Here is a 26,636-nt window from a genome sequence, read left to right on the forward strand (position 1 = left end):
ATTCAGAACTTACCCAAATATGGAACGCCATAGAGATAGGGTTACAGTTTGTAGCCCTATTTAACTGGTGTCCTTGGTCACCCTTCCTCTTCTCCTCAGGATCCAGAGAATGGCTAGTTTTTTGCTTATGCATTAACCGGTCATTTTCAGCAGTACTCTCTCTTCCGTTCTTTTATAGATCTAAGAGGATGTTCATTGCGCTCTTAGGGTCATTTCATTCTTACCTAGACGACTGCCTAATTGGAGAAAGTCTTATCAGCAGAGTTCTCAGGTCACGCACCGGGTGTTGCATTTCTTACAGTCTCTAGGTTGGGTGGTGATTGTAGCCAGGCCTCTCATTTGATCTCTCATTTGATCTCTCATCAGATATCTCTGATTTTCTCTTTGTTTAGTCAGGTTGGTGCACAGTCTTTTGTCTCCTCTGCAAACATCCCAGTTTATATTTTTCTTGGTGACCTTGGGCCTTCGGCCATTTCCTCGCTTTATTCTGCAGAATGCAATTTTACTTTCTAATGCCCAAGAAGGAATTTTCCTTCATCCTGTTGGGAATCTCAGGGTCATCAATCGCGCTATTTAAGTGTCATCTAGTTATCTCAGGAACCTTAGTTCCGTCATAGGGGTGCTTCGTGCAGTACACTTTTTGGCAGAAGCTTGTTTGTATATATTTTTTTCTGGGGGACCACAGCAATTCGTTTACCTTCGGGTGAATTTTGTTTTCCCTACTGACAAACAAGGCGGAGAGAGCTATGTTGGTCCTTGCCATGGCAATGGGTTATGTCATCCGCCAAGGAGGAGTTAAGAGTATACTCTTGAGTTTGTAGTCATTCTTTCTTAGTTGTCTCACCCTGCATTTAGGTGAATGGACTCTAATTTTTTCAGCCTTACTTCCTCACTGCGACACTTCAGGGCTATCTCTTTTTGCCTTCAGGCTCACGAACATTTCTTGCTTCTTCCGTTCAGCAACAGTCTTGACGGAGACAGGGACAGATGCCAACGTCCAGCAGGGGTTTTTCAACCTTCTAAATGCGTTTCTTCCGTCATCTCACTAGGTGTTCACGCAGAACCAAGGCACCTTTCTACATCCGGACCCCCAGTCACTCAAACTTATGGCGTGGTTACTGGGTCCGCAACGTCTTTGATATTTTCGCAGGAAGTACTTCAAGTTTTAATTGCTTCCAGACAGAAATCTACATTAAAGTCCTATGAATCAAAGGGGCGACGGTTCACTCTGTGGTGCTCCTCTCGCCACTTCATTCCACAAACAGTATCCATTTCGCATGTTTTGGAATATCTTCTGCATCTTGCGAAATCTGGTCTGTCTTCCTCATCCATTAGAGTTCATTTGGCAGCTCTATCAGTGATGCATGATACTGTTGACAACCGCACGCTTATGCAGCATCCACTGTCAAAGCGGTTTTCTTAAAGGAGTCCTGCACCTGTACCCCCCGCTTCGTCCACCAGCTAGGTGAACTACATGAACAGACTCTTAAAGTTCTGTTTTCTAGTAGCCATAACTTTTTCTATAAAGTTTTCCTCTTCAAGCAGTGTTTCCTAGTAGCCATTGCAGCAAGTAGATCTATGTGTGGAATACTTCTACGGTTGGTAACTTCTTTTCTGTCTGCTGTAGTTTAAAGTTTTCACCTTTCCCAATCGGTTTTTTCTCATTGGTTTTGTCCTTCTAGCCAGTAGGCGTAAAAGTTTTTCATTGTTTCTAACCCGCTATATCTCGAAGGATCAAGGAAATGGGAATGTCTATTTCTCTTCTCGCTGAGAGGGCAGTTCCACAGCGTATTACAACATATTCCACAACTTCAGAAGCGGGCTCTATTCTTACTACAGTGATTTTTGGTGCTCTCGGTGCACATTGGTAAGTTGGCAACTTACTCCTAGTTTCATTTTATTTTGCTCATTGGGACACACTACATGTTAGTTGTCGCCAGGTGGCCTATGCAACATGAACATTTCTCTGCAGTTTTCATAGGGTCCCTCCCTTCAGATTACTGCTTTGGTACTTCCCATCAGTCCAATCCTGGTCCGGTCTGGAGGGACGCTAAGGAAGGAGAAATTAGATCTTACCTGCTAATTTGCTTTCCTTTAGTCCCTCCGGACCGGACCAGGCCCCTCCCATGTTCTCTCTACTCTTTAGCTTCTTTTATTAAGTAGGAAGTGTATTCATTCCTTTACGATTTGTGGAACAATACTATATATATACAGAACTTTACTTGGTCTATACCACTTCTCTGGTGGTTGCTGGTGAGCTCAATTGCTGGAATCTATCTATAAAACCTTAAATACGCCATACCACTTCTCTGGTGAGAGTTGTGGCTGAGCTCAGTTGCTGGAATATCTATAAAACCTTAAATATGATTTACCACTTTTCTGGTGAGAGTTGCTGGTAAGCTCAGTTGATGGAATATATATAAAATCTTAAGTGGGCCATACAACTTCTCTGGTGAGAGTTGCTGGTGAGCTATAAGACAAGTGAGCCATACCACTTCTCTGGTGAGAGTTGCTGGTGAGCTATATTATACGTGAGCCATACCACTTCTCTGGGGAGAGTTGCTGGTGAGCTATATTACATGTGAGCCATATCGCTTCTCTGGTGAGAGTTGCTGGTGAGCTATAGTACAAGTGAGCCATACCACTTCTCTGGGGAGAGTTGCTGGTGAGCTGTAATACATATCGGGCCATACCACTTCTCTGGTGAGAGTTGCTGGTGAGCTCTGATACTTGGCATTGCCGAGTGCTTTGTGGCTGCTAGGATTCCATACGGCACAGAAGGTCTTTCTTTCTTTCCTGCTTTGTTATTCAAATACTGAGGCTAAGGTCACATGGCCAGGGCTCCTATTGGCTCTCTAGAGTCAGAGTTTTTTCTCAGTCTCCACCTGCTGGTAGGCGAGCACAACCCATCAGTCCAATCCTGGTCCGGTCCGGAGGGACTAAAGGAAAGCAAATTAGCAGGTAAGATCTAATTTCTCCTTCCGTTTGCTTTCTTAGCCGCAGCAGCATACTGAGCAGAAGGTTTCAACGTATCATCGATGACACCTAGATCCCTTTCTTGGTCCGTGACTCCTGGGTTCCTCTTTCCCACAAGCATCACTTTGCACTTGCTCACATTAAACGTCATCTGCCATTTAGACGCCCAGTCTAGTAAGGAGTGGTCTAGTGGTTAGGGTGGTAGACTTTGGTCCTGGGGAACTGAGTTCGATTCCCACTTCAGGCACAGGCAGCTCCTTGTGACTCTGGGCAAGTCACTTAACCCTCCATTGCCCCATGTAAGCCGCATTGAGCCTGCCATGAGTGGGAAAGCGTGGGGTACAAATGTAACAAAATAAAAACAAAAAATTAAAAAATCCTCCTGTGATTTAACGACTTTGAATAAGTTTGTGTCATCAGCAAATTTAATTACCTCACTAGTTACTCCCATCTCTAGGTCATTTATAAAGTATAGTCGCTGTGGAACGTTTTGTGGTTAGCTTTTAACTAGCTGGGCCTTTGAAAATGAGTTGGAGGACTTGGCCTGCCATGAAACTGTGTTAAATTGCATTCATTTGAGCTAATAAAGTGGTGATAAGGTGCACTGCAGTTTTGATATATAATGGTTGTGCCACAGGCTATGAAGCAATCATACATCAGAATGCACACCAGGTCGTTCAACTTTGATTGACATGTAGCATGTTGCACAAACAAAAAAATTGTAGCAGGTGGTTAGTTAAATATTCCCATGTTTGGTGGTGGAGCATGTCTCCTTATTTAAGTGCAAGTCTGTTAGTTCAGTGCTTAAACACTGCATATTTTTGCCTGACTTGGATGAAGTACAATAATTAAAAATACAATAGACCACTTTGAAATCCAAATAAGTGGCTTTTGTTCGAGAGGATATATTCTACAAAATGTGATATTTCATATTAGTGTGCCCATGCCAATATAAAAATACCTGGTCACATGCGACACAATGTAACCAAAGACCGTAACGGACATTATCTGACTCTTCTTCCTCCTTTCCCTCTCTAACTTCCCCCCAACGCACCTACCATACATGTAACTACCTTACATGTACCTCATTCTACTACAATATCACTTTGTATTCATTCAAACCATGTATTTGTTCAGACCGTAATCAGCTAACGCCGTTAACGGTTATATGTAAGCCACATTGAGCCTGCAAAAGGTGGGAAAATGTGGGATACAAATGTAACAAATAATAATAAAAGTATGCTAATGTGTTTTTTTTTTCTTTTGCAGTACATTTTAGTTTACCTAACTTCTATGGCATATAAAACCAAATTTTTGCATGTTCATTGCTGGCTCTCCAATTCCTCCTACAAGCAGGAGGCAAGCAGTTCTTAACCTGCATCTGCCTCATTCTGATGCCTGAATATATAAGGCCATGGATCCTTTGAGATTACAGGGGCCTCATTTCAAATGTCAGATTGAAGCTGGAAGAAGAGTACTTGGAGGTGAGAAGCACTGCTTTTGCCTTGCCAGTAGGAAGAAGGGAAGGCAAGTTTACCAGCCCTCTGATAGGTAATGGTGACACTTGGGAGGGGAAATTCTCATAGAAAATTGTAGCAGTCTGGTCAAAATAAATCTAAAAGCACATTTAGAACCCAGGTGTCTGAGATCATCTAAGCAGAAAGTTAAAATAGCCCCAAAATATGTACCTACTTGATTTAAATATACATAGGTGCCTGTGAAGCATTATAAAAATAGCCTCACAAAAACTGCTCGAACTGGTATAAATTTATATATGAATGACTATAACCTGCACCAGAGTAGCTGGTGTGGCTCTGGCTTTCCTTGTTGGGCAGACCTAATGGCCCTTGCGGGTTTATCAGGTATCTTCCTTGTCATCAAGCAGATGAATCCGTTACGAGTGGGTTGTGTCCATCAACCAGCAGGGGGAGATAGAGAGCACTGAAAAACCATAGTGCCTCATGGCCAGCAAGCTCCATCTGCTTCTTCAGTATTCTCTATCTCCCCAGCAGGGTGGTTGTAGCTTCAGAAAATCTGCCTGGGGTGGGCTCCTGTGCTTTTGCCAGTTGTAACAGGGGTGTTGTGGTGGATGGTGCCCACTTTAAAGGCAAATAGGTTAGCCCTTTCCCTGCCTTACCCGGCCCCTGATGTGGAAGTAGACAAATAGGCAAGCCCTGTCCCTGCGATCCCAGAAAAGAGGTTTTCTTCTGATTATGCAGTGTGACCTGAGCTCGGAGACTTGGTCTGGTGAGGTATGAGCATTTTGTAGCTCCTCTGGGGAGGGCCCGCGTTGGGACGTTTTTGGCGTGAGTCCGCCATTTTGAATTTCCGCCGCTTTCGGCGATGGCTGCTGAGAATGTTAAGCGCTGTTCCATTTGTGGCAAGTGCAAATCTGCAGCGTGGCTCTGTAAGGTGTGCTTTTCAGACGGTAGAGTCGGCCCGAGCATGGCGAACGATGTTCCTTCCCGCTTTGTGGAGCTGGCAGCGGGCGCCATTTTGGAAAAGCTTGGCGCGACCCCCGCTGAGGGAGGAATTGCCCTGAAGGACATGCAGGACCGTCGCCTGGAGGCAGCTATGAAACAGTCCTTTGAAATTTCAAGCCTATCCTTACGGGTGTCTGCATGCAGCTGCTACGCTGCCCGAGCCTACCTCGCTTGGTTACAACAGGCAGTGGAACAGCCCGGAGATGGAGCTGAGCCCCTTTCGGAGGTGGCACCGTGGATGGAGTCGGCCTTGTCATTTTTGGCTGACGCTCTTTATGATGTGGTCAGAGCTTCAGCTAAACAGATGGCTGTAACGGTGGCGGCTCGCCATCTTCTGTGACTACGGCATTGGGCAGCTGACATGGCCTCTAAGCAAAGGTTGGTGAAGTTGCCCTTTCAAGGCCTTCTGTTTGGTGAGGAGTTGGAGAAAATTGTGAAAGGCCTGGGGGATACCAAACCGCAGCGCTTACCCGAGGATAGGCCGCGGCCTTCTTCCAAGGGTCAGGCGGTTCACTCATATTACAGACCTCACTTCCGTGAAGCTAGAAGGTACCGCCCAGGGCATTCTACTGGGTTCACTTTGCGTGCCCGTTTTCAGCAGAGGAACTCCTTTCACTCGGACAAACATTCCGCAGCAGCAGGCTCAAGACCTGGAGTTCATGGGCGACCCTCTCAATGATGGTGTGCCGACCCCCTCCTCGATTCCTGTGGTAGGAGGACGACTTTCCCTCTTTCTCGAGGAGTGGGCCAAGATTACCTCAGATCAGTGGGTCTTGGACCTGATCAGAAAAGGCTACAGAATAGAATTCAATGCCCCGATAAGAGACGTGTTTGTGGAGTCCCGATGCGGTTCTGCCGCCAAACGGGCGGCGGTAGAGGAGACCTTGCAAGGCTTGATTCATATAGGGGCGGTTTCCCCCGTGCCTCCCGCCGAATGCGGCTCTGGCCGTTACTCCATTTACTTTGTGGTGCTGCGAAAAGTAGGGTCTTTTCGGCCTATCCTAGACTTAAAAGAAGTCGTCAAGTCTCTGAACGTGCGGCATTTTCACATGGAAACCCTGTGCTCAGTCATAGCAGCGGTATAACCAGGAGAGTTTCTCACGTCTCTGGACCTGAAAGCTTACTTGCACATACCAATTTGGTCCTCGCATCAGAGGTTTCTGCGTTTTGCTGTGATGGGAAAACATTTCCAGTTTCGGGCCTTGCCTTTTGGCCTCGCCACAGCTCCCTGAACCTTTTCCAAGGTAATGGTGGTAGTAGCTGCTTTTCTCAGGCGAGAGGGTATCCGGGTTCACCCGTACCTAGAAGACTGGCTCATCAGAGCAGACTCTGTAGAAGAGAGTCCTCAGGTTACAGCCAGAGGGGTCTCAGTACTGCAGTCTCTGGGCTGGGTCGTCAATATAGCCAAAAGTCACCTGACCCTCTCTGAATCTCTAGAATATTTGGGGGTCCGGTTCGACACAGCCTCGGGGATGGTCTTCCTACCCGAACAAAGGCGGTGCAAGCTTCAGAACCAGGTCCGTCTGCTCCTGAGAATGCCTCGCCCACGAGCTTGGGACATAGTCCAGCTGTTGGGGTCGATAACGGCCACTTTGGAAGTGGTGTCTTGGGCGAGAGCGCACCTGAGACCTCTGCAGTGTTCCCTGCTTCAACGGTGGTCTCCAGTATCTCAGGATTATCAATGCAGACTCGCGTGGCTCCCTGCGGCCCGGCTCAGTATGGAGTGGTGGCTCTCAGACAGCATGCTTTTGTGAGGAATGCCGCTAGCGTTCCCTGATTGGTGCCTAGTGGTAACAGATGCCAGCCTGAAGGGCTGGGGTGCACATTGCCGAGGAAGGCATGCCCAGGGTCTTTGGACACCCGAGGAGTCGGAGTGGTCCATCAACCGCCTGGAGTTGAAAGCGGTGTTTCAGGCGCTTCTGGCCTTTCAAGTGACCCTGGAAGGATTGGCTGTCAGAGTGATGTCGGACAACACGACAGCAGTGGCCTACATAAATCGCCAAGGAGGCACTCAGTGCAGAGCACTAGCAGCGCAGGCCGCGCAGATTTGCCACTGGGCCTAGCTTCGTTAGCAGCTCATATTGCAGGTCAGAGCAACGTGCAAGCCGATTATCTGAGCAGGAATCAGATTGACGCAGCGGAGTGGGAACTTGCAGACGAATTATTCCTGCAGATATGTGCCAAATGGGGAAAGCCCGTAATGGATCTTATGGCGTCAAGCACAAAAGTCCCGTGCTTCTACAGCAGATGGAGAGATCCTCGCTCGGCAGGGTTGGATGCCTTGGCTCAACCCTGGCCTCTCCTGTATGTGTTTCCTCCGTGGCCCTTGATAGGGCGAGTACTCCTGTGGATTCGGCTCCACCAAGGAGAGATGGTTCTCATTGCCCCGGATTGGCCCAGGAGGCCGTGGTATGCGGACCTCCGGCGGATGCTGGTAGAGGATCCCCTGCCGTTACCTCTGGTATGGAACCTATTGTCACAGGGCCCGGTGACCATGGAGGACGCCTGCCGCTTTGGTCTTACGGCATGGCTATTGAGAGGGCGCAATTGAGAGACAAGGGATATTCCAGTAAAGTCATTTCCACTCTCCTACAGGTCCTCAAGCGTTCCACTTCCGTGGCTTATGCCAGGATTTGGCGCCAATTTGAGGCTTGGTGCGCTTCTAAAGTGACTATACCCATGCGGGCTTCTGTCTCGACCATACTTGACTTTTTGCAGGATGGTTTCCAAAAAGGCTTGGCCTATAATTCCCTGCGTGTTCAAGTGGCAGCCTTAGCATGTTTTCGAGGGAAGGTTGCTGGCCTCTCTGGCTGCTTGCCCGGATGTGACACGGTTTCTTAGAGGGGTGCTTCGGCTCCGTCCTCCCGTGCAAGTCCCGTGTCCGGCCTGGAACCTGGGGTTAGTTTTAAAGGCCCTTCAGTGTTCACCCTTCGAGCCTCTTAGGCGAGCTTCGGAGAAGGATGTGACCTTAAAGACGGTCTTTTTGGTGGCCGTGACATTGGCGAGACGGGTATCTGAGCTCCAGGCGCTGTCCTGTCGAGACCCATGTCTGCAATTCTCAAGAGTCGAGTAAAGGTACGTACGGTGCCTTTCTTCATGCCTAAGGTGGTTTCAGCGTTTCACCTAAACCAGCCTGTTTTCCTGCCCTCCTTTTCTAGAGAGGAGTTTTCGGAATCTTTTGGGCAATTGCACCTTCTAGATGTGCAAGGGCTCTGTTGCAATATCTGCGCATGTCAAATGCTTTCAGGACCTCTGATCACCTTTTTATTTTGTTGTCAGGTCCTTGCAGAGGGTCTCCAGCGTCTAAAGCCACTATGGCCCGCTGGCTCAAAGAAGCTATTTTTTCAGCATATCTGCTGTCTGGCTGGCCTCTGCCTGAAGCCTTTAAGGCACATTCCACAAGAACGATTTCCTCTTCTTGGGCTGAAACTGGAGCACTCTCTCTTCAAGAGATATGCAGTGCAGCGACATGGGCTTCTAAACTTTCTTTTGCCCGACATTACAGGTTGGATGTGGCTGCCAGGAGGGATGCGCATTTTGGAGCACAAGTGCTGGCGCGTGGTGTGGCCTGTTTCCACCCTATCTAGGGATTGCTTTGATACATCCCATTCGTAATGGATTCATCTGCTTGATGACAAGGAAGGGAAAATTAGGTTCTTACCTTGGTAATTTTCTTTTTCTTTAGTCATAGCAGATAAATCCATGAGCCCGCCCTGATTGATTGATTGATTTGATTGATGCTGTTTTGGGTTCAGTTTTTCCTGTAGATATGTTCTCTCATTGGGAGAAGTTGGAAAACAGTCTTCAGGATTTCTGTTCTACCAAAAGAGGTTAAGTTCGTCCCTCCTTTGTGGTGTTGCTCCTGTTCTGGGGCGTTCGTTCGCTGTGAGGAAAGTTCATGTTGTTCTACTTTGCGGTGTAACACTGCTTTGGAAGCTTCAAATACTGAGAGGCAGATGGAGCTAGCTGGCCAAGAGGCACTATGGTTTTCAGTGCTCTCTATATCCCCCTGCTGGTAGATGGAGACAACCCATTCGTAATGGATTCATCTGCTATGACTAAAGGAAAGAAAATTACCAAGGTAAGAACCTAATTTTCCCATAGCCCATTCAGACTTTGGTAGAGCTGTCATTCTTAGGGCCTTGTCCTCCCCTAGACCTGCTTTGGTACATCCCATTTCTCAGCGTGGGACCAGCCCAGCTGAATTGATGGGTTGTGCATGCCTTCGAGCAGGTGGAGACTGAGAATGTTTCTTGCAAGAGCAAATAAGAGCTCAACTCATCCCTATCAAGTCCCAATATTTTCAGTCTTCAGCAGGTAGAAGATGTGGTGAGTCCTTCAGTCTCATTTCTATTATATATTCTAGTTAGTCATGCTATATTTCTCTTTTATTCTTCCTCTCTGTGTGCTGCTGGGGGATAAGTACTGGCAGAGGCCGAGACCAGAGGGGGGTTTCTTTTGCCTCAGGTGTGCATACTCGGGTACCCAGATCCCGCCTCCCTACTTTCACCCCGAACCTTCCTTCAATGCTTGCTCTTGCAAAGTTGGTAATTTGGTCTATACCCCTTCGAGGGAAGGGTACTGCAGTATCGCAGGGAGCAGCCATGTTGGTTTGAGGAGTATGTTTAAAAAGAAAAACCCTGCTTACAGGGAGTTTTATTTTAGAGCACTGCGGCGATTCTTTTAAATAAAAAACATAAAAAAAAATTCTAAAGGGCAAATCCTTGACTAGTCATTTGGATGTTCTTTGCTTTCTAAGAGGTTATACTGTGCCTGCCCCGGCATCATCTTTCTTCTTGGGATCTTAATCTGGTACTCTTGGAAATGGTTCGATCTCCATTTGAGTCATTGGTCTCTCTTTCTCTCAAGGATCTTACCTTGAAGGCAATATTTCTTGTGGCAGTATCGTCGGAATTACAGGCGTTGTCCTGTAGGACACCCTTTTTAGAATTTCTGGCGATCGTGTAGTTTTGAGGCAGTTTCCTTCATCTCTGCCGAAGTATTGACGGCCTTTCATGCCAGTCTGGTTCTACCAACCCTGGGAACTTCCAGAGGGTCGGAGGAGCAGAGATCTATGTAAACTTGATGTCCATGTGTTGAAGGAATATGTACAGCAGATAGAGGACATTTCGCTGGTTGGATTGCTTGTTCTGCTTGGCGGTGGTTGTAGAGGTTTTCTGTTTACATTCTGAAGAACAGACCTATTCAGGATGCAATTAGTGCTCATTCTATGAGGATACAGGCGCCATCTTGGGCAGAGTGGATATTTGCAGGGCGGCCACATGGTTCCCTGCATTCATTTGTCAAACATTAGAGTAGATGTTCAAGCATGTTGGAATGTGATTTTTGGACAGTGAGTGTTGATGGCAGGGCTGTTAGGGTCCCTCCCTTAATGGACTGCTTTGGTACTTCCCATCAGTTCAGCTGGGCCAGTCCGGATGGACGCTAAGGAAGGAGAAATTAGGTCCTACCTTCTAATTTGCTTTCCTCTAGTCCCTTTGGACTGGCCCAGCTCCCATCCTGGATAGCTGAAACTTGGTTTGTCGGTGTTGCTTTTGCTCTTTGGGGAACAGTAGGTCTTTCTCTTACAATTTTTTTTTTTTTTTTTGAGAAAGACCTACTATTCCCCAAAGAGCAAAAGCAGCACCGGCAAACCAAGTTCAAGCTATCCATGGTGGGAGTTGGGCCGGTCTGGAGGGATTAAAGGAAAGCAAATTAACAGGTAGGACCTAATTTCTTCTTTGTGCAGAATGGTGAGCTGACACTAAGAAAGGAGAAATTCTGCCTTACTTAATTCCTTTTCTTTTGGAAGACCTTGACTCGGGGATCTGGGTTTTGCTCTGTTTCCTTTCTGTTCGTTTAAACACTACAAGACCAGTTTGGATTGTGATATGGCTTTTCCCTGGTACGTGCGGGGTAGTGACTGCCACTCTGGTGTGTGTGTTTGCTTATTGCAGCTGAAGTGGTTGATGGGGCTGGGTGTGTTGAAAAAGGGACCACCTGCTTGGGCAAATGCATACTGGATCTTTCCAGGTAGCACCATCGATCTTATACTGGTGAGGTCACTGGTAAAACTTTTGTTTTCTCTGTCCATCTGCTGGTTGAAGGGAATGATAACCTATTTGTGCAGGACAGTTTCGCTGAAAATTATCAGGTAAATCATACTTTCTCCCTCTTCCCCTAGGAAGTCAGACTCAAAGGTGCAGTATTCTGGGGTGTGCTCATGTACACTGCTAGTCAAGTAACTGAAATCTTAGCCACTGTCTAATTCGTTTTGTAATTTGAACATTGATTTAGAAAGTGCTGCCCAAGGAGGTGCCACTGATTACTCAGTGAAGGAGTTACAAGCTTTCCACACAAGGATACTTACTATTGAATCTTTGTGCTGAAGAAAACAATATTTTTTATCTTTATTCAGTGGGTGATATACCTTCTTGTCTGGATTTAGGTTAGAAGGCAATCATGTTTTGAGTATAAATTTGTGCTGCTATACTACTACTACTTGGGTTTCTACCAAGTACTTGTGACATGGATTGGCCACTGTTGGAAACAGGATACTGGGCTAGATGGACCATTGGTCTGACCCACTGTGGCTGTTATGACCACCCAAGAAGATTAACAAACTGTTCCCCCCCCCCCCCCTTCAATATTGTGTGTAGATATTTCTAGGAATCTGGTTTGTTTTACTGTCCATTGGCCTTTTTTTTTTTAGGGTCAATGGACAGTAAAACAAATCAGCTCTCCACTTGCCAAAAAATATCTTATGTTCTGGAAAGAAAGAAAGGCAGTGGAATCTATTGGGCTAGGAAAACTTCGATATTAAATCAAAATTGAAAGTGCCAAACAAAGTGGATACATAGTTCCTTGTCATCAAGCAGATGAAGCCATTACGTATGGGTTGTGTCCATCAACCAACAGGGGGAGATAGAGAGCACTCAACTTTTCACAGTGCCTCATGGCCAGCTAGCTCCACTGCCTCTTCAGTATTCTCTATCTCCCCAAGCAGGGTGGCTGCAGCTTCTTCGAGCTCCATCAAAAATCTGCCTGGGGGTGGCTCCTGGCTTGCCAGTTGTTAGCTGGGGTGTTAGAGGCTATAGCAGCTTCACTTTGAAGGCACATAGGTCAGCCCTTTCCCTGCCTTACCCATGCCCCCGTGGATGTGGACATATTAGCTTGCTTTTCCCTGTCCTTTCCCACTCAGTGGATGCAAGCACATTGGTTCGCCTTTCCCTGCCTTTCCCACTTATCTGAGCCTCCAGAGTATTTTTATTTACCTCTTTTACTTCTGCTTTCCTCACAGCGTTAAAAAAAAAAAAAAAAAAAAAAGTCGCGTCGCGCTTTAGCGCAGCGGTCTTGGAAAAGAGGTTTTTTTCTTGAGATTCTTCTGCAGGGCCGGAGCTGTGATACTCGGTCTAGTGAGGTAAGAGTGTTTTCTGACTCCTCCGGGGTGGGCCCGCGATCGGGACATTTTTGGCGCGAACCGCCATTTTTAAATTTTACTGCCGTTTTCGGCGATGGCTGCGGAGACTGTAAAGCGCTGTTCTAAATGTGGCAAGCGCAAATCAGGAGCAGGGCTCTGTAATTCGTGCTGTACAGACGGTAGAGCCGGCCCGAGCATGGCGAGCGACGATCTTTGGTGCTCTGAGCTGGCAGCGGACGCCATTTTGGATATTCCACTTGGCGCGGCCTCCGTTACGACGGAGAGCCCTGAATCCGGGGAGGGGGGGGGGGGGTCCTCTGAGTGAGGCTAATAATAGAGCTGATAGCCCTGGGCAGGATCCGGGCGGTCAGGGAGCGGTTTTCTCCCCTGATTTTGTTTTAATGCTGCATAGGGCGTACATGCTTAAAAGAGCTCTTCCGCAGGGATCTTTGGACCCTCTGCCGGCCCCCCCCCGGTGGATCCTGGCCTTTTGGAGTAGGCTTTGCCTGTTTCTTATCCTCCTGATAAACGCAGAAGGGCTAATTCCCCTTCTGAGTGTGGTGCACCCCCCTTTCTCCCCCCCCCCCCCCCCCCCCCCCCTGTGGTCAGGCTATGAGGATTCTGAGGGGTCTGGCAGAACTTCTTGGGCTGAGGAGCCAGTCGGGTGCAGAATTGCCACAGGAGCTTGATGATCCGTCTGCAGTGAGGAGCTGCCAGCGCTTATTTCAGATGCCTTACAAGCCTTCTCGATTGAAGATCCTGGGAGTGGCACAGCCTCCTCTGTTAATCCAAGGATGGCTAGTACCAGAAAGTCTGCTTGAGCCTTTCCTTTGCATGACTTCATCCAAGAGCTTATTTTGGCTCAATGGGCTGACCCCGAGGGACCTTTGAAGGTTGTCAGGGCTATGGGGCAATTATACCCTCTGAGTGAGGAACATTTGGCTTGCTTTGCAATGCCTAAAGTAGATGCCCTGGTCATGGCTGTGACAAAGAGAACTACCCTCCCTGTTGAAGGAGGTGTTGCCCTGAAGGATATTCAAGACTGCAGGCTTGATTCAGCTCTGAAGCGGTCCTTTGATTTGGCAGGTCTCACTGTTCGGGCGTCTGCATGCAGTTGTTATGCTGCTAGAGCCTGCCTGGCTTGGTTACAGCAGGCAATGGAACAGCCCGGTGATGGAGTGGAGGCCTTATCTGAAGTGGCTCCGCGGATGGAGTCGGCCTTGTCCTTTTTGGCTGACGCCCTTTATGATACGGTCAGAGCTTCGGCTAAACAAATGGCTGTAGCAGTGGCGGCTCGCCGCACTCTTTGGCTACGACATTGGGCGGCGGACATGGTCTCTAAGCAAAGGTTGGTGAAGTTGCCCTTTCAAGGCCTTCTCCTGTTTGGTGAGGAGCTGGAAAACATTGTTAAAGGCCTGGGGGATTCCAAACTTCAGCGCTTGCCCGAAGATAGGCCGAAGCCTTCCTCTAAGGGTCAGGCGGTCTGCTCCTCTTACAGACCTCGCTTCCATGAAGCTAGAATATACCGCCCGGGGCGTGCTGCTGGGTTCACTTTGTGTGCCCGCTTTCAGCAGAGAAACTCCTTTCGCTCGGACAAACGTTCCGCAGCTGCCGGTTCAAGACCTGGAGTTCATGGGCGACCCTCTCAATGATGGTGTGCCGACCCCCTCCTCGTTTCCTGTCATCGGAGGAAGACTTTCCCTCTTTTTCAAGGAGTGGGCCAAAATCTCCGCAGATCAGTGGGTCTTGGACCTGATCAGAGACGGATACCGAGAAGAGGTGCCACGAAAAGGCGGGTCTTTTTGCCCGATCCTGGACTTAAAAGAGCTAAACAAGTCCTTAAGAGTGCAACATTTCCACATGGAAACCCTGCGCGCCGTCATTGCGGCGGTACAGCCAGGAGAGTTTCTCACGTCTCTGGACCTGAAAGAAGCTTCCTTGCACATACCAATTTGGCCCCCGCACCAGAAGTTTCTGCGGTTTGCGATGTTGGGAAAACATTTCCAGTTTCGGGCCTTGCCTTTTGGCCTCGCCACAGCTCCCCAAACCTTCTCCAAGGTAATGGTGCTAGTAGCTGCCTTTCTCAGGCAAGAGGGTATCCGGGTTCACCCGTACCTAGACGACTGGCTCATCAGAGCAGACTCAGAAAAAGAGAGTCATCTAGCTACAGCCAGAGTGGTTTTAGTCCTTCAATCTCTGTGCTGGGTTGTCAATATGGCCAAACGTTACCTGACCCCCTCGCAATCTCTAGAATATTTGGGGGCCAGGTTCGACACTGCCTCGGGCTATGTGTTTCTTCCCGAGCAAAGGCGGTGCAAACTTCAGAATCAGGTCCGTCTGCCCCTGAGGATGCCCCGCCCGCGAGCTTGGGACATTGTCCAGCTGTTGGGATCGATGACGGCCATCTTGGAAGTGTTGCCCTGGGCGAGAGCGCACCTGAGACCTCTACAGTATTCTCTATTTCAACGATGGTCTCCAGTATCTCAGGATTATCAGTGCAGACTTTCTTGGCTCCCTGTGGCCCGCCGCAATATGGAGTGGTGGCTCTCGGACAGCATGCTGCGGCGGGGAATGCCGCTGGCGCTCCCTGATTGGTGCCTGGTGGTGACAGATGCCAGCCTGAAGGGCTGGGGCGCACATTGCCAGGGGAAGCATGCCCAGGGTCTGTGGACGCCCGACGAGTCGGAGTGGTCTATCAACCGCCTGGAGTTGAAAGGTTTGTTTCTGGCTCTTCTGGCCTTTCAAGTGACCCTGGAAGGATTGGCTGTCCGAGTGATGTCGGACAACACGACAGTAGTGGCCTACATAAATCGACAAGGCAGAACTCAGTGCAGAGCTCTAGCCGCGCAGGCCGAACAAATTTGCCACTGGGCCGAGCTGCATCTACAGTCCCTGTCAGCAGCTCACATTGCAGGTCAGAGCAACGTGCAAGCCGACTATCTAAGCAGGCATCACATCGATCCAGCGGAGTGGGAACTAGCAGACGATGTATTCCTGCAGATATGTGCCAAATGGGGCAAGCCAGTGATGGATCTTATGGCGACTAGTTCCAATGCCAAAGTCCAGTGCTTCTTCAGCAGACGGAGGGATCCTCGCTCTGCCGGGTTGGATGCATTGGCCCAGGAGGCCTTGATATGCGGACCTTCGACAGATGCTGTTGGAGGCTCCCTTTCCGTTACCTCTGGTTCAGCACCTGTTGTCATAGGGTCCGGTGGCCATGGAGGATGCCTGCTGCTTTGGTCTTATGGCATGGCGATTGAGAGGGCGCAATTGAGAGATAAAGGCTACTCAAATAAGGTAATTTCCACTCTCCTGCAGGCCCGTAAGCGCTCCACTTCCGTGGTTTATGCCAGGATTTGGCGCCAGTTTGAAGTCTGGTGTGTTTCAAGAGCGCTTTCTCCATTGCGGGCTCCTGTCTCGCCGATTCTGGACTTTTTGCAGGATGGTGTACACAAAGGCTTGGCCTATAATTCCCTGCGAGTGCAAGTGGCAGCATTGGCCTCCCTGCGTGGCAAGGTTGAAGGCGTGTCCTTAGCTGCTCATCCAAATGTGGCACGGTTTCTTAGAGGGGTGTTTCAGCTCCGTCCTCCCGTGCGGGCACCTTGTCCAGCTTGGAACCTGGGGTTAGTATTGAAGGCCATTCAGGGGGCTCCCTTTGAACCGCTTCGGCGTGCTTCAGAGAAAGATTTGACACTGAAGGCCGTCTTTTTAGTGGCCATTACCTCGGCGAGACGGGTGTCAGAGCTCCAGGCGCTGTCCTGTAGAGACCCTTTTCTGCAATTCTCAGTCAGGGGTCACGGTTTGGACCGTGCCTTTCTTCATGCCTAAGGTGATTTCAGTGTTTCACCTAAACCAGCCTGTTTTTCTTCCCTCCTTTGTTGAGGAGGAGTTTCCAGATTCATTTGGGCAGTTGCACCTTTTGGATGTGCGCAGGACTCTGTTGCAGTATCTGCGAATTACAAATGCTTTCAGGACCTCTGATCATCTTTTTGTGCTGTTTGCAGGTCTTCGCAGAGGGTCTTCAGCGTCTAAAGCCACTATTGCCCGTTGGCTCAAAGAAGCTATCTTTTCAGCATATCTGCTGTCTGGCCTGGCTCTGCCTGAAGCCTTTAAGGCACATTCCACAAGAGCGATTTCCTCTTCCTGGGCGGAAACTGGAGCACTATCTCTTCATGAGATTTGCAGTGCTGCAACATGGACTTCTAAGCTCTCTTTCGGCCGACATTACAGGCTGGATGTGGCTGCCTGGAGGGATGCGCGTTTTGGAGCACAGGTGCTAGCGCGTGGTGTGGCTTGTTCCCACCCTATTTAGGGATTGCTTTGTTATATCCTATATGTAATGGCTTCATCTGCTTGATGGCAAGGAAGGGAAAATTTGGTTCTTACCATGATGGTTTTCTTTCCTTTAGTCATAGCAGGTGAAGCCATGAGCCCTCCCTGTATGATTGTCTGTATTGCAGTGATTCTGATTTTACGTGCTGTTGTTTCCTGACGTTATATTCCTTCCTTAGGGAGTCGGAAAACAGTCTTCAGGATTCTTATTACAGTTATAGGAGGATGAGTTCATTCCCTCCAGTTCATGTTTTGGGAGGATGAGTTCATTCCCTCCTTTTTTGAGTTTATGCCCTTGTTAAGGGGCCATCATTCGCTGTGAGGAATGTTCATGTTGTTCCCATTGCGGTTTGCCATACTGCTTTGAAGCTTCAAATACTGAAGAGGCAGTGGAGCTAGCTGGCCATGAGGCACTGTGAAAAGTTGAGTGCTCTCTATCTCCCCCTGCTGGTTGATGGACACAGCCCATACGTAATGGCGTCATCTGCTATGACTAAAGGAAAGAAAATTATCATGGTAAGAACCTACTGCTACTACTACTACTTGACATTTCTAAAGCGCTACTAGGGTTACGCATCGCTGTATTTTCCCATCTTGGTTTCAGAATTTTTTCAGTTGATGTCGTTTTGACTTTTGTCTGAATGGAAACTGAATCCTCTGCTCACCTGGAAAAAGTCATATCTGTTATCTGATTGGTCCTGTGTTTGTGATGACGCTTTTGACATCACTGTGGGTTATAGATCTGTTGGGAATTGTGTACAGGCTCTAAGGATTGCCAGTATGCCTGGGAACTGAAGGTGACCTACTTTTTAAAAGGAGAAAAGTGTAGAGATTTTAACCTGGGGTAGGAGGGTTGCTGCTTACTAGATGAAATTTTAAAGCACTGCTCTGTGTGTTCCATAAAGTAGGCTATATTTTGAGCAGATCTGTTCTATTTTAATATTATTGAGATGCCTAAAGGATAGGGCTCACAGCTAAAGAAGGTATTTAATTGTATTATTAATTTGTTTAGTTGCTGTTATTTAATGATTTTTAAAACTCTAGTGATTATACTTCACAATCAAACAAAAAATAGATTATATTGGTGCATTTTGGTTAACATGTGCATGTTTAAGTTTTCAGAGTTGCAGGTAGAGCTGCCACTTGAATGTGCTTCTTAACCTGTGTACTCCTGGAGAATGACTTTTTTTTTTTTTTACTGGTCTGTTTACTCCTTTGTTAACCTGAATATTAAGGACTTCAAAATAATGGTTACAATTAATATCTTGCTAACATTCATGTGGATTAAAAACTGGTTAAAAGATAGAAAACAGAGAGTAGGGTTAAATGGTCAGTATTCTCAATGGAGAACAGTAGTTAGTGGGGTTCCCCAGGGGTCTGTGCTCGGACCGCTGCTTTTTAAAATATTTATAAATGACCTAGAGATGGGAGTAACTAATGAAGTAATTAAATTTGCAGATGAGACAAAGTTATTCAAAGTTGTTAAATCACGGGAGGATTGTGAAAAATTACAAGAGGACCTTACGAGACTGGGTGTCTAAATGGCAGATGACGTTTAATGTGAGCAAGTGCAAAGTGATGCATGTGGGAAAGAGGAACCCGAATTATAGCTACGTCATGCAAGGTTCCACGTTAGGAGTCAAGGACCAAGAAAGGGATCTAGGTGTCGTCGTTGTTGATACGTTGAAACCTTCTGCTCAGTGTGCTGCTGCTACTAAGAAAGCCAATAGAATGTTAGGTATTATTAGGAAAGGAATGGAAAACAAAAATGAGGATGTTATAATGCCTTTGTATCGCTCCATGGTGCAGCTGCAACTCGAATATTGTGTTCAATTCTGGTCGCCGTATCTCAAAAAAGATATAGTGGAATTAGAAAAGGTGCAGTGAAGGGTGATGAAAATGATAAAGGGGATGGGATGACTTCCCTATGAGGAAAGGCTAAAGCGGCTAGGGCTCTTCAGCTTGGAGAAAAGGCGGCTGAGGGGAGCTATGATAGAGGCCTATAAAATAATGAGTGGAGTTGATGTGAAGCGTCTGTTTATGCTTTCCAAAAATACTAGGACTAGGGGGCATGCGATGAAGCTACAATGTAGTAAATTTAAAACGAATTGGAGAAAATGTTTCTTCACTCAATGTGTAATTAAACTCTGGAATTCGTTGCCAGAGAATGTGGTAAAGGCGGTTAGCTTGGCAGAGTTTTTAAAAAAAGGTTTGGACGGCTTCCTAAAGGAAAAGTCCATAGACCATTATTAAATGGACTTGGGGAAAATCCACTATTTCTGGGATAAACAGTATATATTTTGTACTTTTTTGGTATCTTGCCAGGTATTTGTGACCTGAATTGGCCACTGTTGGAAACAGAATGCTGGGCTTTATGGACCTTTGGTCTTTCCCAGTATGGCAACACTTATGTACTTAAAGCATGCTGATGATTGCAGTAAAAAGTACTGAAGCTTTGGGTAGCTAGTTTTGCTGCTATTGCTGCAAGTTTACCAGGATTTTGTTGCTTTGGTAGCTTCCTTTTTTCCAGAACGTACATAAGACAAAATTAGCGTTCACAGCAATTTAGTACCAGTGTGCTTGGACATAAATTTTGTTTTGAAGAAAATGGCAAAGCATTATAATAATTTGTGTTAAAGGACAGACTGGAAACTTTGAGAATTTATTTCTGCCGTAACTAATTGGGCTTATACAATAATCGGTTTTGAGAAACTCTTTTTTTTGTTTTATGATTGCACTTTCGCAATGTTAGTCAGTAATTGTCAGCTTTGATTTGGAAACCTTTGTACCATGTAAGGTGCTTATTACTAAAGTTTATTGCCATATAATGAACTTGAGGCAAACTAGGCGGGGCATGGAGGATAAATTAATAAATACCTGTCGATGTTTTGTAATCCTCCTTTATAGCATTTCTCAAGAAATTCAGCCAAACAAATAGAAGCACTGTTGGCACCTCACACTCTTTAAAAAGTTTGGGTGGCATTCATAACATGTTTAGCAAATTTTGTTTTGGCACTGATATCCAGGGATGTTTACTGTAAGTAGTATTTACCGTAAGTAACAAGAGGCTCTTGAGCCTTAAACTGAATAACCTTGCTGACTTAATGTGAAAATGCCATTTGAAGTTGAGACAGTGGATGTTTGTTTTTTTTTCCCTAATGAAATGAAAAAAGAAAAAAAAAATCAAGAAATTTTTAAAATTCTAACAGTCATGAAACCCTAGCTTTAGACCCGAGTTATGTAGGGGCAAAAACTAAAACATTTGATTTTGTGTAGAAACACAGAATATGAAAACTGCTAAAGACCAAAGGGCCATTTAATCTGTCTAGTTTATTTCTTAATACAGTGATATAGATCTGGGTGACTTTGGCTATACATTTTGGCCGTTTTACAAATTAAAACAGAAGCTTCCCTAGAGATCTGTGTGTGTTAAAGTGAATGCTGTTCATGTTATGTATTCAGTTTCTGGAGAAAATCAGGCTAGTTTACAAGTAGTCAGCAACACGTTTGCTGGGAGATTTTTCCTATGGCCTTGCAGGGTTTTAAGCTTAATATATTGTAACCATCTATGCAGTTTACAAAGAAGTTAATAGTTGTTCATTTAGAAAGGAACGCCATTTATGATAGGACAAAAAGGTTTGGTTTGTGGTTTCAGGTGCTCCAGACAGGCGACGCTACAGGACGCTGAATATTTTATGATTTTGGTTGCTTAAAGTCGTCTTAGTCCTGCTTTAAATTGTTGATGGAAAGATTCATGTTGAAGATCTGGTAGGGTGTTCCAATGTGGGGCCAGGAACGCTGAACATAGAGCCAAGCATGGGTAAGTCTTACATAGTGCAAAACGATGGAACTACTAGGCAGTTCTGTTGGCTGGAGCATAGTGTGTGACCTGTTGTATATGGCATGAGCAGTCTGGATAGGAATCATGGGAACCGTGTATGGCAGATATGATTTTGTGTGGGGTTCTGGCAGTTGAAGGTAAAAGTTCTGACTTTATGTAGTGGTGTTACACCTGTAAGCAATTTGACTGCAGTATTCTGAGTAAAGTTGGTAATCTGTAGAGGTCAGTTTGTTGAAGACCCTGAAAAACCATCGCAGTAGTCTGATAATCCAAGCAACAATAGAGTCTGTCACCATAAGTAGTTGGATGCTAAGGCAACAGTCTTACTAGTTTTGGTGGTTAGATTATGAAAAAGATGGGTGGTAAGCTACTTCGGTATGGCTGGGTCTAGGTGTTTGGTATGGTAATTTTGCATGTTCATCTATCTAGGTGGTAGTCACCTTGGGCAGTTCTAAAAAGTCTCCCTCCCTCTCTCCCTCCCTCTCTCTCTCTCTCTCTCCTCACTTTACAAGGAGGAATATACATTTGAAAACTTCCCTATTGGCATTTGCAGCTCATCTGAATCATGTATCAGTATAAGCTAACTGTTCCTTTGGACCTGGGGTTTTAACAAGGGACAAGCGTACATCTCTTGTCTTAAGCCATCTCAAATGCCAGAAATTAGTGCAATCGTAATTGGCTTCTCTTGTAAGTGTAGTTTTACAATATCCAGAACTTTCATGTCTATTGCCTGACTTTATTGCCTGACTTTGTGTTCTAAACATCTGTCCTTAATGTGCCACCATGTATACATGTAACAATGACGCTGAGGTTTTTTTTCTTTTGTTAAAATGGTTGTTTGGTTGTTACTGCCCTAGTTTTAGCTGGTGTCCAAAAAGTGGGAATTAAGGGAAGGCTAAAAATCCCAAAGGTTCAACAAATGAAATTTATTACATAAAAACAAATATCAAGATTCGACATGGCACCATGTTTCGGCATTCAAGATGCCTGCCTCAGGAGTCTGATGCGTTCTAAAAGTGATGATGCCACTAGATGGGAATGGTGAGATGGTCTTTTTAAAGACCTTGCATATATGGCTAATGCTAATGCACTGTAGAAAAACATCTGGCAGTTCACTCCTAGTGCTGCGGTACATAAGGAATGCGGGTTCATTTCCCACTTTTTGGACGCGTGCTGTTTTTCATGGGTCTCTGTGTTCAGTTACTTGTTTTGGTTCCTAGTTTTAGCTGGTACATTTTGCTGAGATACCTTCCTGCCTTTTTAAAGGGCTACAGAGGATTCCTCTGCAAAATCCTCCAACCTCTGGCTGGCCTTTGATATGGAAAGCTGGGCCAAGAATCAAACTTGGTCTTCTGCATGGCAGTGCTGCTCCTACTACTGACTTGTTGGTTCTGTCCAGTTCCATTTAATGCTTTAGATCTGTTACCTAGCCCTCTTCTAGTAAAGGTAATTGCATTCACATTTTCAACAAGCACAAACCTTTCTTTTATTTTCCCATTGGTTTGATTTTGTTTTGTGACATTGGTATCTAGTCTGCTCAGTTTCAGTCTTGGTGTAGTGTCCTAGATTTTCAGCTTATCTTAAGTACTTGAACTTCTTGGCAGGTGGGGAGCAGTTTGGATAGTGTTTCTAAAGATAGGTGTTATGCAGTCCTCCATTTCAAATGCATCATTAGTATCATTTGCTGTTCCTCTCTACTTCTGTTTAATGTATTCTAACTCTCTCTCAACTTTACCAATTGATGTTCCATCATTTTTTTTCTAGGAAGCATGTGCAAACTCTGCTTTTAAACTTGGTTGTGGGAGTCTGTGAAAATATATTGAGCCATTTGCTTTGTGTTTTGAAGGTAGTAGTTAAGCTACTGGGCTACTACAGCTTATTTCTGTAGTGCTACTAGATGTATGCAGCTCAGTACACGTACAATCTAGTCAAGAGACGAAAGAATTGGGTTTTATGGATATGCACAGGAGATTAAAGGGTTAAGATTTAATAGCTGCCTCAAAGTTGAGATTTTAGGCTGGATATAAAGCAAGCCAGAGAAGGAGCATGACTTTCAGAATCTGAGTCTGTCCAGGCATATGGCAGTGTGAAATGGAAAGAATGGAGTCTAGTAATGGAGAAGAAGGGCACAAATAAGTGACTTCCATTGCTAAGGATGTAAAATAAATGGAAGCGGTGCAAAAAAAAAGCTACAAAAATGGTATGGGATTTGCGTTACAAAATATAGGAGGAGAGACTTGCTGACCTGAACATGTATACCCTGGAGGAAAGGAGAAACAGGGTTGATATACGATACAGACGTTCAAATATTTGAAAGGTATTATTCCTTGTCATCAAGCAGATATAGCCATTACGTATGGGTTGTGTCCATCAACCAGCAGGGGGAGATAGAGAGCACTCAACTTTTCACAGTGCCTCATGGCCAGCTAGCTCCACTGCCTCTTCAGTATTCTCTATCTCCCCAAGCAGGGTGGCTGCAGCTTCTTCGAGCTTCATCAAAAATCTGCCTGGGGGTGGCTCCTGGCTTGCCAGTTGTTAGCTGGGGTGTTAGAGGCTATAGCAGCTTCACTTTGAAGGCACATAGGTCAGCCCTTTCCCTGCCTTACCCATGCCCCCGTGGATGTGGACATATTAGCTTGCTTTTCCCTGTTCTTTCCCACTCAGTGGATGCAGGCACATTGGTTCGCCTTTCCCTGCCTTTCCCACTCATCTGAGCCTCCAGAGTTCTTATTACCTCTGCTTTCCTCACAGTGTTAAAAAAAAAAAAAAAAAAAAAAAAAAATGGAACAGAGGTTTTCCTTTGATTCTTCTATGGGACTGGAGCTGTGATACTCGGTCTGGTGAGGTAAGAGTGTTTTCTAACTCCTCCAGGGTGGGCCCGCGATCGGGGGCGTTTTTGGCGCGAAACCGCCATTTTGAATTTTCCCGCCGTTTTCGGCGATGGCTGCAGAGAATGTAAAGCGCTGTTCTAAATGTGGCAAGCGCAAATCAGCAGCGGGGCTCTGTAAATCGTGCTGTACAGGTGTAAGAGCCGGCCCGAGCATGGCGAGCGATGATTCTTCCCGCTCAGAGCTGGCAGCGGACGCCATTTTGAATTCTCCGCAAGGCACGGCCTCCGTAGAGACGGAGAGTCCTGAGCCCGGGGGGGGGGGGGGGGGGGGGGGGGGGGACCTTGAATTGAGGCTATTCAGGGAGCAGCTAGCCCCGGATGGGATCTGGGTGCCCAGGGTGAGTTTTTCGCCCCTGATTTTGTTGTTGTTGCATAAAGCATACATGCTGAAAAGAGCTCTCCTTCAAGGGTCGTCTGAGGCCCCTTCTATTGTCTCCCCCCCCCCCCCCCCCCCTGTGGTCGGGCTGTGAGGATTCGGAGAGTTCTGGCAGGCCTTCGTGGTCTGAGGAGCCAGAGTCAGGTGCAGAATTACCACAGGATCTGGATGATCCCTCCGCAGTGAGGATTTTCCACCGTGATGAGCTGCCAGCGCTTATTTCAGATGCCCTACAGGTCCTTTCTGTTGAAGAGCCTGACAGTGGCACGGCCTCCTCTGTGAATCCTAGGATGGCTAGTACCAAAAAGCCTGCTCGAGCCTTTCCTTTGCATGACTCCATCCAAGAGCTTATTTCTGATCAGTGGGCTGACCCCGAGGGACCTTTGAAAGTTTCCAGGGCTATGGGGCAATTATACCCTCTGCGTGAGGAGCCTTTGGCTCGCTTTGCAATGCCTAAAGTAGATGCCCTAGTCACTGCAGTGACAGAGAGCTACCCTCCCTGTGGAAGGAGGAGTTGCCCTGAAGGATATACAAGACCGTAGGCTGGAAGCAGCACTTAAACGGTCCTTTGAAATTGCAGGTCTTACTGTTCGGGCGTCTGCATGCAGTTGTTATGCTGCTAGAGCCTGCCTGGCGTGGTTGCAACAGGCAGTGGAACAGCCCGGAGATGGAGCAGAGCCCTTCTCGGATGTGGCTCCGCGGCTGGAGTTGGCCTTGTCCTTTTTGGCTGATGCCCTTTATGATATTGTCAGAGCTTCGGCTAAACAAATGGCAGTAGCAGTGGCGGCTCGCCGTCTTATTTGGCTACGACATTGGGTAGCAGACATGGCCTCTAAGCAAAGGTTGGTGAAGTTGCCCTTTCAAGGCCTTCTTCTATTTGGTAAGGAGTTGAAGAAAAAATTGTTAAAGGCCTGGGAGATCCTAAACCCCAGCGCTTGCCCGAAGATAGGCCGAGGCCTTCCTCCAAGGGCCAGGCGGTCCACTCCTCTCATAGACCTCGCTTCTGTGAAGGGGCGTTCTGCTGGGTTCACGTCTCGTACCTGTTTTTCAGCAGAGGAACTCCTTTCACTCGGACAAGCATTCCGCAGCCAACGGCTCTAGGCCTGGAGTTCAGGGGCGACCCACTCAATGATGGTGCGCTGGCCCCCTCCTCGCTTCCTGTCATCGGAGGACGTCTTTCCCTCTTTGCCGAGGAGTGGGCCAATATTTCCTCAGATCAGTGGGTTCTGGACCTGATCAGAGATGGCTACAGAATAGAATTCAATGCCCTGGTAAGAGACGTGTTTGTGGAGTCCCGATGCGGTTCTGCCACCAAACGGCCGGCGGTAGAGGAGACTTTGCAAGGTCTGATTCAGTTAGGGGCCGTGTCCCCGGTACCTCCCGCCGAACACGGCTACGGCCAATACTCCATCTACTTTGTGGTGCCGCGAAAAGGTGGGTCTTTTCGCCCTATTCTGGACTTAAAAGAATTAAACAAGTCCCTGAAAGTGCGTCATTTCCACATGGAAACCCTGCGCTCCGTCATTGCTGCAGTACAGCCAGGAGAGTTTCTCACGTCTCTAGACCTGAAAGAAGCTTACTTGCACATACCAATTTGGTCCCCGCACCAGAAGTTTCTGAGGTTTGCGGTGTTGGGAAAACATTTCCAGTTCCGGGCCTTGCTTTTGGCCTCGCCACAGCTCCCCGAACCTTTTCGAAGGTAATGGTGGTGGTAGTAGCTGCTTTGCTCAGGCGAGAAGGTATCAGGGTTCACCCGTACCTAGACGACTGGCTCATCAGAGCAGACTCTGCAACAGAGAGCTATCAAGCTACAGCCAGAGTGGTCTCAGTACTTCAATCTCTAGGCTGGGTCGTCAATATGGCCAAAGGTCACCTGACCCCCTCGCAATCTCTAGAATATTTGGGGGCCAGGTTCGACACATTCGGGCTATGTATACCTACCCGAGCTAAGGCGGTGCAAGCTTCAGAATCAGGTCCGTCTGCTCCTGAGGATGCCCCGCCCACGAGCTTGGGACATTGTCCAGCTGCTGGGATCGATGACAGCCACATTGGAAGTGGTGCCCTGGGCGAGAGCGCACCTGAGACCTCTACAGTATTCCCTACTTCAAAGATGGTCTCCAGTTTCTCAGGATTATCAATGCAGACTTTCTTGGCTCCCTGCGGCCCGATTCAGCATGGAGTGGTGGCTCTCGGACAGCATGCTGCGGCGAGGAATGCCGCTGGCGCTCCCTGATTGGTGTCTAGTAGTGACAGATGCCAGCCTGAAGGGATGGGGCGCACATTGCAAGGGGGGAAGCAAGCCCAGGGTCTATGGACAC

At 47.1% G+C, this 26,636-nt stretch overlaps 1 protein-coding gene across 3 annotated transcripts in view; it reads left to right on the plus strand.

The window, feature by feature from the left end:
• The window catches only part of SLC45A4 (solute carrier family 45 member 4), a 166,241-nt gene that overhangs the window by 57,929 nt on the left and 81,676 nt on the right, over positions 1 to 26,636 (plus strand). The window contains exon 2 of one of the 3 annotated variants that reach the window (XM_030219634.1): positions 20,867 to 21,031. The exons of the other annotated variants lie outside the window; for them this stretch is intronic. The gene's annotated coding sequence lies outside the window, so the exon portion shown is untranslated. The remainder of the gene's footprint in view (positions 1 to 20,866; positions 21,032 to 26,636) is intronic. 3 annotated transcript variants of the gene reach the window in all.

This window comes from Microcaecilia unicolor, chromosome 1 (genome assembly GCF_901765095.1).
Source record: "Microcaecilia unicolor chromosome 1, aMicUni1.1, whole genome shotgun sequence".
Classification (NCBI taxonomy): Eukaryota; Metazoa; Chordata; class Amphibia; order Gymnophiona; family Siphonopidae; genus Microcaecilia; species Microcaecilia unicolor.